Below are 12,472 nucleotides of genomic sequence, written 5' to 3'. Positions count from 1 at the left end.
AGCGCACTGCTACACTGAGCCTAAGGTGCGGCTCGCGATGCAGTCCTTCTCTTCTCTCCTTCACACGCTCTCCTTATATCCCCTTTCCCAGGCCATTCCTTTTTAATATTCTCATTTGTAGCTCATGCAATTATTTTAAACATAAATTTAGCACTGATAAAAAAAAAAATCCGGCCTCTCGGGTGACGCAAATGACTTCCTTGTTTTTATTAGAAGACAAGGTGTTTATTAGGGGCCTTGTTGGCTTACTGCAGAGGGTTTCTGAGTTTGAGTAATTGTCCAATTAGGTGTAATTTCAGGATTGGTGCTAACCCAGGCGATTGTGCTGTAAGAGGAGGACTACCGCTGGGACACACATTAATGAATCCCACTGAGACCTGTCTACCTTTAAGAAAGAGAGAGAGAGTGTCTGCTGCTGTTGCGCCTTCCCAAATCTTTTTAACGAGGCATTATAACTGGGATTTACAATTGAGACAAGGCTCCTATACCTCTCCTCCCCCCACGCCATTGTTCCTTCTTCTCCACTGTCTATGAAGTAGGTTACAAAAATAATTTATCATTCATGTTATTTCAGTTCTCTGAGCAATTGCCTCTTATTCAAACAGAAAGGTTACCTTAATTGTTATGTAGCTTGGCTATTTATGCCTTGGCATAAAAATGCATGTTTGCTGCTTCATGGAAAGGTCACTCATTACAACCCAAATAACTTTTTCTGCTGTCGGCTGAGCTCCTCAAGTGTTTGTTGTCTTGTGCACACTGAGATATATGCGGAAGGCTCTGGAAGGAAATAAACTGATTTAAAGCTGCAGACTTGTATGCTGCTTGTGGGGGGGGGGATCAGCTTGTGGTGGCAACCCAAAGTCCAAGTCAAATGTCGGCATGTTAGCAATTTAGCAACTCTAATTCCCCAATCCCACACAATTTGAGGTACAGCATGAGGTGCAATGTCCTAAATCACCATTCTTTTGTCATTATTATTGTAATTAATGAACTGAAATGGACTCAATGACCTTTAGACTTTTTAAATGGTGAATGGTCTCCACTTATATAGCGCTTTTCCACCTACAGACACTCAATGACAAGGTGGGTGAAGTGTCTTGCCCAAGGACACAGTGACAGGGTGCACCTGCAGGAGCTGGGATTCAAACCCCTGAATTTCCAATTACCTTTCGCCCCACAGTCGACTCAATGACCGGTTTGGCAGCCCTTGTATTGGCCTGCAATCTGTTGCTTCTGATATGATTGTCATAAATACTAGTCAGACATGACGTCAGATACATTCATACTTCAAAGATTTTCAAAGCCAAGACATTTTTCATTTCGTCAAAGACCAAATCACAGTGATGCAATATGTGGACAAGATTATAATATAAAGCGTGCTCTTTCATTTCCGACATTTACTCTCCTTGTGTTCCATGAGCAAGACATGTCGTCCACCTGGCCTCAAGTGGTCTTTCATATTTCTTTGTCAGTGTGGCAACAATCGCTTGGAAGTGAAGGACAAATCTTACGTTCCCTAATCTTATTCTGGGACAGCTCAGTTGGCAAACAAATCCACCCTGGAACCCGAAGGTTGGTGGTTCAATTCCTGTTGCCAGAATGTGAGACTGTGAGGTTTGTGGAGGTTGCAGGAGCAATAGGAGATGATGAAGCAAATGAGTGTTCATTAATGTGCAAATAAATAAAGTGAATTGTAAAACACCTTTGGATGTCAAAAAATAATACATATAGTACAGTATTATCATGTTTTCTTATTAATACAACAAAAATAAGAGAGCCACTTATCGAGCAGGCCTTCTGTGGAAGATTGAGACAGTTGGCTTCCAGTTGGCAAGCGTTTGTATTTGATCACGTTCTTGAAGCATTTCCTCACAACTCTGCTCCTCACACAGTTCCTCCTCATCCTTCAGCTGTATGTCTTCCTTCTCATTGCACTCCTGTCTGTTCTCACCACAGTCCCCCATCACCAGCCGCTCACTCACAGCACATCCAACCTCCTCAGCTCCCCACCGCTCATCTTCTCACTAAACCTTGTCCTTCTCTCGGGCTTACGTCTCCACACTGCCATTTCAAAATGATTCGCAAGCAGTCGGAGCTTCCGCGCTGTAAGACCAGAACCATCACGGGCCTCCTCTGCTGATACGGACTGACGGCTCAAAGGAATCCAAAAACAAAATCAGGTTTCCTTGATCCAGCGACAAACTGAGCTCTTGGGAAGGAGCTTTGGTTAAGACCCTTTGTGACATGATGATTGGAAGACAGGCGCAGTGCAAAATATGAATATGGATGCTTGTGTTGCGTTTATGCCTCGAGTGTGGAGAAAATCCAGCACACACTGTACTTGACTGGTAAATATTTGTCCAAAAAAAAAAAATGCTTTTGGCAAGGCAATCTATTTTGTTATAGCGACAGATTATTTCTTTGGAGTGCGTGGGCTTGTTCTGTCACTTCATACCATCTTAAAAAAAAAAAAAAAAGGATTATCTGATGCACCTATAGGTCTGATTTCAATTTGAATAGGTGTGAATTTATTTTTCGCTGCTCAACATCACATACAAATAAGACTGCGATAATCCAATTCTCCGAACACCAACAGGAATTTCATTACACTGCTGTGCTTTATGCGGCGGCTCCCAATCTTTGGAATTTAATATTAAGATGTTCCTGCACAGCTCTTTTTTTTGGATTGAAATGGATGCAAACAGCAGGTGTGTTTTTTCTCCCGATTCTCACAAATTCCATTTATGAAATACTTTTCCTAGATGTCTGTGTAGGCTCTCAATTGTACACGAGTTTTCCGTCTTCAATGAAGGTCCTTGAGTCATCTTCTGTACTCTGTTGCTGAAGTGTTGAACGTTTCGCCTCTCATCCAAAAGGCTTCGTCAGCCCACTAAAGTTCGGTTCAGCCCAGACAAAGACCATGGGGAGGAGTTTCGCTTGGATAAGTCCTTCCCCTCTACTAACAGCTACTCTCACCTGTAGGTAAACATCTTTGTCGTCTAAGAGTCTTGTTGTTCTAAGTCCAAATGACCTACCTGACACCTGAGTTCAGTCTGAACGGTCCTACTCTCAGCTGATCACTGCTTATTACCTGCCTATTGATCTGTCCTGGGCTGAGTTTCAGCCTCATTAACATGACAGAGCCCGGCCAGCAAGGTGCGAAGAAGATTGTTATAATAGGGGGACAAATTAAATCAGAGCCCGCCATTCCTGTTCATGGAGGGGTTTTCCTTCTTCACAAAACTTTTCATAGATGAATGTATGAATATACAATTTGCAACATAATTTTAATTGGTCCTCATCATGCCTTTATTCATTGTAACAAGGCCAAAGTAACAAGAACTCAATGAGTACCAATGAGAAAGTCAGTTTGAGACATAAACCTACTCAGAATGATTGGATGTGCCATTAAATTAGCACTGTGCCCACGCTAATTATGTGTTTCTTGTGACTTGAAAAAAAAATCTTCCCCAAGTGCATCAAGGTTCCCTCTGCAGAGGCCTTGGACGTCCAATGAATCAGGCCCGACTAAACCTGGGGAGGAGGTTGAGGAGGACCAGTGTAATTTGTTGGCTGAAGTGTTCTCTGAGGAGCTTTTGAAGAGCTGCAGGCGGCTCCAAAAAGAGTCCTGGCCTCTGTACTGTGATGTGATGATAAGATGAGGTGTCCTGTTTAAGGGCTTGATTAATGGCCGTGGATGAGATGGCCTCTCCACTCGCTGCTGTTTGCCTTTGGTGAAGCACACTTTTGCTGAGGCAGGGGAGAGCTCCGGGGGCGTCACGCTTTCATACCAGCTCCACATCCCCAAATTACCAACACTGCAGCTCGCCATTGCTGCTCGTCTTTACTTAAGCCCTAATGACAAAGACTACAATCAATTTTCACAAGCGTCTTGGTTCAGGCCCCTTCATTATGTTCAAAAAGCATTCACACTGATTGATCGGTAAAGAGTGCACTGTATTGATCAATAATTAAAAAGCTCTCAGTTTAATTTGGGGGTAAGTAGCTGAGCCTTTTGGGTGGGAGTTCAGAGATGGGGCTAGTGGGCTCTTAGTGCTGTAATGAAGCCTGCCCCCCTGCTGGGACAAGCCCTGCACATCTTCCCTATTAGGTCCCTGGTGAACCTGCAACCAGCTGGACTCATCCGGCATATTTGCAGCAATCAATGCAATGTGTCCTGAAGGAAAATCAATGGGATGTCATAATTTATGCTCCAGAGTGCCGGACCATCCTTAAATGCTAAACCAATTTAGCTTTGGAACTTTAATAGGTTCTTGAACGCAATAACAGAGCTTATATGGCAATTCTGTTTGTGGTTTTGAGAATCAGAGGACTGTCATGATCTTGCATTTCAGGCAAAACAGGTATTTGTTCACATATCCTTCTTCCTAATTCCAGTGGTGTGTGGAAGGAGTTCTTTGTGTTCTTGTGTTCTTCACCTCCCATAGAGTTTCGACAACCACTGTCGCTGCAAATCCAGCCCCTCCTGGTCTTGCCACCTGGCTGAGGCAGTTAGCAGAGCAGGTTTGGGGTCATGGCTCAGTGACCCCAGCCGACAGCTCAAAGAGGTGTGATATGAGGCCTCCATGGTGTTAGTCCCAGCTCTGAATCACACTGCAGCCACAGACTCACACCTCCACGGAGGTGCATGATAACTGTCAATCTGAACAAACCAAGGTCAGACGTGTGGCAGCCAAATAGACTCTGCATAAACATTATGTCCAGCACAGAAGGCTCTCAGTGTCACAGGCAATGTGTATGGCCAATTACAGCACTTCTATAAATAAATAGTAAAAAAGAACATTATGCTGCGTCACACTTTTACTGCTGATATCTGTCTAATTGATGACTTTGTGCCACATCAATCCATTATGCATAATTTAACATGGATCAAGTCTCACATTACCATAATCACCCATTGGATATTCCGCATAGTGTGACATGCGAGTGAGGAGCAGAGCCTCAGCCTGACACATCCTGACAGGGGAGGTGCCCCCCACATGAACTGAGAGACCCGCCCTTAGTCCCCTCTCCTTAACGCATAAAGGCTGGCAAAGGACTGATGTTAAGATGTCAGATCAGTTTTGCTTTAGGCAAACACTGAAGGTCCGACTTGGGCACATTTGAATAAACAGGCACACAGTGAACAGCTCGGAGAGTCAGGGGTGTAGAGCTGCCTGCTTAGACGCTGCCGTTTGCAATCACTAAGCAGCTTTAGTGTCTCCTACCACCGTCCTGATTTAAAATTCATAAATGCTAATCCTTCATAATTTACAGTTTAAAAAGCAGCCCTGCTTACAGGCCCTGTGGCCACAGCTCTGTCAGAGTAATTATACCAAGGAGCTGGGAATGGACTACTTGCAGAGACTTTCGACAGTCAAGGAAATCCCCCTCACTGGCACCAGACCCAATTACTCCAAATACCTAAACAGATTAGCAAGTCATTTTCCAGTTCAATCTGGACATAGGTGCCAAGTCGCTGTTAGACTTTAGTCAGGTGGGAAAATGGTATTAAAGTTAGGACATGGTTGCTTCTTATTAAGTGAAAAGTATGCCTAGAAATAATATTTGCCATTTCATTAAATGTGTTGCCCCAGCCTGTGTCTTTTACAAGGCTACCTGGTGTGGACATTTTGTTGACGTGTTTCTATTAGTCTGTTTTTGCGTCACTGACTAAATGTTATCCTTATTAGGAGAGGTGTCAGCTGTCAAACCCGAGTCTTTGTCATTGTAAGGACAAAATGCATTAGTTTAGATGTAGATTATGTGTGATTCTTTTATTCAAGGTCACTAATAGAAATCCATTATCAAAATGGTCTGATTCTATTATAATGGCTCACAATGACACCACAAAAACATTGTGGGCACAGAGAAAAGACCCGGCTTTACATGGGGAAGCTCTCAGTGCAAAATAGTTCATCCATCTAAATGCATCATTTACATTTTATTTTATGCCAGGACAGTGAAACTTTTCCTCTGCATTTCTCAGAATTAGGTGATTTACAAAGCTCCCAGCCTACATAATAATAATCATTCATCCTATCCTATTTGGTTGAATAAATAGAGAGATTGTCACTCTCCATGTTTGACTACAGAATATCTTAAAGGTTCAAAGAAAGGTGATATGTGATCGGATAATCAGCGAAAGAAGAGGAATAAACTTTACTTCTCCTTATTCATTTTAGTCACAATACATATAAATTAATTTCTTCTTCCAATTCTTGTTCTGCCATTTGATATCAGTATTTCTGTAACACTGACAGTTAATTTAAAAGTAATAATTCAACCCTCATGTAAAGTTATATATATGTGCTCAAATCATTTAATGGAACAACTCTCTCACCCCGTTTTGAGAGGGCCTCTCACACAGGCCCGCACGTACACCTCACAGTATATCTTCTCCATTATACCTTGTGTCAGGTTTGCGGTGCAGCAATTTCACATCCAAATAGGTCACACGCGTGATAAGAGTTTCATTACGGCACAAACAAATCAAAGGCAACAAGGAGCATCATTCACCGATTTCAATATTTCACCTGCTTTAATTTAGGTGTTCAACAAAGCAACGCGGAGCAGGAAGAAAGAGCAAGAAATAATGAAGAGGCTGGGGAGAATATATACACAAAAGAAAAACACAGTCCAAAGGATATTAGTTAATTTAGGACTGTGTTAAGGCTTGTGCAAGTTTGAGAAAAAAAAAAAAGAAAAAAAAAAGAAAATCTAATCAAAACAACAAACTGAGAAACGCCGACCCCCGGGCCTGTTTCACTCTCTGACAATGTGATGTTATTGTTGATTTATTTTAGCTTTGAAGCCAACTGCCATTATCAAAGCTGGGTGCACACTGAACCAAGAATATATGGATTTTCATGTGTTGCAAAAGGCTTTGTTTTTTTCAATGTTCCAATATATGAATCGCCAAACGCTTGATAATAACTTTCCTCACACAAATGGAGTACTACCTTTGCATTGTGTTACAGTCCCGTAGCCTTCCACTATATGTCACAACTTTCAGGTCATGTTTGCTGCTTAAGGTGCCAAAGTAGTAATTTGCTACAACCTTGATAATTTACCTTTTAACACAATACAATACACTCACTGAAAGGTAATGCACTTTGTTCTCTGTGTAGCGGGATCAGAGAGGCTCAGTGTTGTGTGATTACAAACCAAACACAATTGTTGCTTGGGTTCTCAGTGTGAAAACTCGAAACACAAAGCTATTCTATGCTGTTTCTTGAAATTAACTCATGGGGATAAAAGCAGAAATATTATTATCAGTGGTTAAAGTGGAGGTGCTGGAACTGTGGTCTAGAAGACATCACAGTTACACATTTGTGCTTCACTGTTCAGCCGAATAACCAGAGGAGTGGACCATCCTGCCTGGCTCAGTGTGACTCTTGTAATGTAATTAGTTCATCTCTCTGGGAGGGTTCTTCCCGCTTTTTAAACATATATGCCAAAGTAAACTGCAGTCACTTTGATGATAAAAGGGATAAAAAGCCGGCGATAAGGTGGAATGCGGAGCAGCTCGGCGCTGACGCGAGCCAGCGGAGGTCTAATTGGATGAAGGAACCCTGGCGCATGAGGTGTTGTTCCCTGAGTGTGCAGAGACGTTATGAAAACCTCCCACGCTGCTTTCACTTCATTATATTAATTTATTTTTCTGTTAAACTGATGGAACCACTACCTCGTTTCCAACAGACTTGACAGCTTTAGTACTGATGTGGTGCAATGTGCGACAAACAGTCATGCATTTTGTCCATATACAGTAGAAGAATTGAGTCAGCACATGTACGCTTCATGACAATGGACATGTATTCAAAGTTATTACTCATGAAGCCAATAGGGTTAGCCTGTGATCTAAGAAGAGGAGATGTTTCACCTGGCTGAGCTCTTCCATCTCTGACATCAGCCATCTGGACTGGAAGCTAAACTTGTTGCCAGGTTAGGCCGACTTCTACTCACTCTGCAGTCCCAGTGGAAGACTTGCTCAACTTGCTGCGGTGAATCTGTGCAGGGCAAGGTGTGGAGCTTCGATGATGAGTGATGTATTTCAGCCAAAGAAATGTCTGTAAACCTGATGGTTATAAGTAAATAAGTGAGAGCTTTATTTGTCATTGTACAAGTACAGCGCGCCGCTACTGTGAGCCAACCTGACCAGCATGTTTTTAGAGGTAGGGGAAACCGGAGTACATGCCTTCAGTGCTCCTCTGAAACAGTGCAGCGCCTCCTGAGTTTGTCCCTGTTTCAGAGCGTGGTGTCCTGCACTGGTCAGCTCCTCCACCACCTCCTTGCTCTTCCTCCTATGTAGCTCCCACCGCTCCACAACTAGCATTTCACCATCATCTCCTCGTTCTTGGCGCCTCTCCAGGGTATTTAAAAAATGCCAACAGCCAAAGGGGCGTCCCATGCCACAGTGACGTCATCTGATGTGACTTCACCGTCCCATAACGATTGTTGAGACTGATCAAAGTAGAGATTGCGATGTTGATTAAATTTAGATTTTGATTATGTTTTTTTGCTGAACTAATTGAAGTCCTCTTTTCCCCTTTAACTATTTGGTAGTTGGGGAACCAAAGATGGACTTAGTGGTTCTGCTTTATATTAAACTAGCATGATTTGTGAACCTATTTATGTAAAAATGTGTGAGAGAGTTGATATGCAAACTATATACAGTATTACATAACTAGATTATTAAAAGCTGTACGTTTTTCAGATCTCTTCTTCTCTAACTGAAACAAACCTGTGTAAGGCTTTATTACTAAGGTCTTGAAGTGAAGACTTGGTAACATTTTGGTGGTAAGTTGTACAATCATTCATTTTGAAAGAAACTCTAGGGAATGCTGAATGTTATATTAAGCTCAAATACAAAACATGTTGGCCCCTTAGTGGCCCACACAGATTACCTTGCAGAGGCTACCACACCCTTTTAAAATTACTTTCAGCTCCCTTTAGAAATACGCCCTGCATTTCTACATTCACTGCTACTGCTCAAATCATGCTTTGAATGCAAACATGTGCAAGCCCTCTTAACTGATTTCTTATGTATTCCTCAAGACACCTATAGATGTATAAAAGGTACTCCTAAAAGAGAACAACATGTCTCAGTCCAGGAACAGTCTGTGGTCAAGTCGAGCTCAAGTCAGAACCTCCTCTTTTTCCATTTTTGGTATTGTGGATTTCTGTGTTGACTATGCAATGACAGTGAGCCTTAACTGATCTCTAACTTTGGCTCAACACGATATAGGCAGAAGATCAGAGAGCTAAAGTAATAAGTAAAGTGTCAGGTGCTCCAAATGAATTAAGTGCAGAGAATGTGGCTATGGAAATTCCTCTGTGTGGCCCTAATCAGTCCTAAACAAGGGAGGAGAGAGAGGGAAAAGGCTTTCATTCCTGTAACTAATCATTTGCGGTTTCCTAATGCAGTCAGCCAACGCCAACGGCAGAGACTAATAAACTGGGAGGCTGTGTAGATTTATAAATGATTAATTAAGGGCTCTCCCACGGGAACTACAGCTGCTATAAGCAAAAATATTAATTAGTCGAGATGAGACTTAAACTAACAGGAAAACATTGGAGAGGGTGCAGAGGGTTTATGGCTGTGGGACGACAGAGGGCTCTTCTGCTGTGCCAGAGCGGGTCAGGAGGAGGGCCTGCACTAATGAAGCACTACTTCCACTAAAGTCATTGTGTGATAGTGAGGAAGTAAACTATTACTTCAAACTCTGCTTAGGCAGTAATGAACAAAAGCCTTCCTACCGCAACTCCATGCAGGTAGAGTAGTATTCACTTTCCTTTTGTCTAAATTTTCAATATTATTGCAATATTGTTTAACTCTTCCTTTTCAAATCAAGTGCCACAGACAAGGCTTCCCTCCCGGCGAGAGGTTGTAGTATTTGGACAGTATAGTGCTCCTTTTAGGGACACAAATGATGACTGTGCAGAGGGAACACAACACCTCAGACCTGACCCAAATTGGTATGATTACGGTTCTTTGTACTATAGCTGCTCAGTGTAATTTTAACTGCGTTTTTTGTACCTTCAGCTTCTATTTATTACTTTACAATTGTTGACTCATTAGGGGTGATCTTTAGGTGATCTTTATAAAATGAATCATGCAATGACAAAGGTCCCATTATCTGCACACAACAAACATACTCTCCTGTGATGGACTGAATACAGTTTTTGCATAATGAGGAGTTAGACAGTCCAGCAGCAGAGACACACAGTATTGAGTTGTAAAGGACAGATGACTGAGTGAGTGAGAGCACTGGGATTGAGACAGAAATGAGCTCTCGACTGTTGAAGTGCTTCGGCCGGCCCTCACACAGCGGCATTACCATCTCCGCTCTCTCTCTGCTCACAGCTGCCCTTCAGGGAGGTCCCTCAAGCCGCTCCTCTGCTTCTGTTCATGAATGTCAAGATGCTGAGCGTAAAGTCCTGCAGATTAAACTGGAAGTGTGGAGTTTATTTTACGTTTAATGAAAGATCGGGGTAAACTTCAGTGAAGGATCTCAATGCTGGTCTTTCAGAGAGTGCTTTTGTTTCTGTCAAATTTAGTTTCAACATCTATAGAGAAATGTCAAAGAAAGCACGGTAGCTTGTTCGAAAAGTGCAATTCTTGACATACAGGCAACTAAAAGAATCTGAATTTTTCTCACATCAGTGAGTCTATATGAACTTGTTTTATTATAGGGCTTTATGGGCTCTAAGGAAAATTCTCAATGAGCATAATTCAGCGACATACAATCACAAACTTCCCTACAGATCTTTAGATTCATGTAAGACGAATATCTTATATATGGATTTTTATTTGACCTTGACTTAATCAGAATCATCTTTATCAAAGAAGTCTACTCTATGTTTTAGTGGTAGGAAGAACCACAGCAGCGGGACCAAACCTATGCAGATACTGCTGGAGAATTTTGTAACCCCTGCAGAGCCTACCAAGGACACCTCTTATGCAGCCCATTGTTGTAAGTAAGTAAGTAAGTGCTTTATTTGTCATAGTACAACTGTACAATGAAATAGTGTTCCGGTGTTAGTCCTGAGCCCTGCTGCCACTGAGCCACGCTGCCACTGTGGGCCAACCTGACCAGCATGTTTTCGGAGGTCGGGGAAACCGTAGCACCTGGAGGAAACCTGGCTGACTGTCTTCAGTCCCTCTGGTCCTCTAAAACGGTTTATCCCTGTTTCAGAGCGTGGTGTCCTGCACTGGTCTGCTCCATCTCCACCTTCCTCTTCCTTCTGCGCAGCTCCCTCCGCCCCACAACAGTCTTTCACCATCTTCTGGGAAGAGCTTAGCAGTTAATCTGTTTTATTCTGTAGTGAACATCCATTAGCCAGAAAAATAGATGGCATGTGTGGCATAGCTGTGAGTCTCCCCCGGATGCCTCCTCGTTTGTCCCTTCCTTGTTTCCTGTTGCTCCTCTTGTGACGCCTCCACTGTGCTGCAGATGTGGGGGCTCTTTGTGCCTCTTCAGTGTCTCAGAAGAAGAAATGTATAGTTCTCAAATAGGTTTAGCTGATAAGCTAGCTGTTTACTTTTAAAAAATTGTTTTCTTTAGGACCATCATGGACTCTCTGCACTAAAACAATCCACCGAGTCCCACAAAAACATGGCAAAGACATACAAAAGCATCCAGTAAAACAATGTGGAACACGGAAACCACAAATGCAGTTCGCAGAAAAAGGCAAAAGCTGCAGTTGGCATTCCTTATCAATAACTCCATCTATGCCCAGTGTCATTTAAGGGTGCTATTTGCCCCTGACAAACACTTATCACTTTCCCTTGGCATAGCATACCCTTACAGAAGCCTTTTGCTACACACTAATCAATGTACCTCTGCCAAGTTGTCTCTTACAAGCTTAACTGGCATTCTTGGCTCTCTTTTGACACCACCTAGGACTATTTAAACCCTTTTCTGTAGAAGCATAGATAGACTTGAATTACCAATACCACCACAATGTGTCGAGAGTTCATGTCTCGGGATAAACTTCCCCTGTGTTAGATATCTCCTGCCTCTGTTTGCAACTCTACATTAGGACTTCTTTGCAGAACATCAAATATCACCATCGAATACGACGCCCAACCCAACCAGGGAGCCACTGCAGCGAGGCAATAGTGCTAACCACTGTGTTACTGTGCGCAACACAATTGTAACCGTGGGTAAAAGTTTAATGACTTGACCAACTTACCAGCACACACTTAGCCTATTTAGATTGCACAATAAAGCAGATGCAACACAATAGGTCCACTTTAAATGGAACCCTAAAGTGGCGGCATTGAAAATGGCATACCAGCTTTATGTGCACTTTCTAAAGACTGTTTTTTGCTCTGCATCAGATGAAAAGAGCCTGAAATGAAAAATTAGGGCCAAGTAGACAGTTGAAGTGTGAGGCAGACATTCCTTTAAGCCTTTATAATTGACTCAGTGGAGAGCCTGGCTGTGGTGACGCGAAGGTGCTTCAC

The sequence above is a fragment of the Gobius niger genome (genome assembly GCF_951799975.1).
Source record: "Gobius niger genome assembly, chromosome: 4".
In the NCBI taxonomy this organism is placed as follows: Eukaryota; Metazoa; Chordata; class Actinopteri; order Gobiiformes; family Gobiidae; genus Gobius; species Gobius niger.
Note: the sequence above shows the minus strand (reverse complement) of the source record.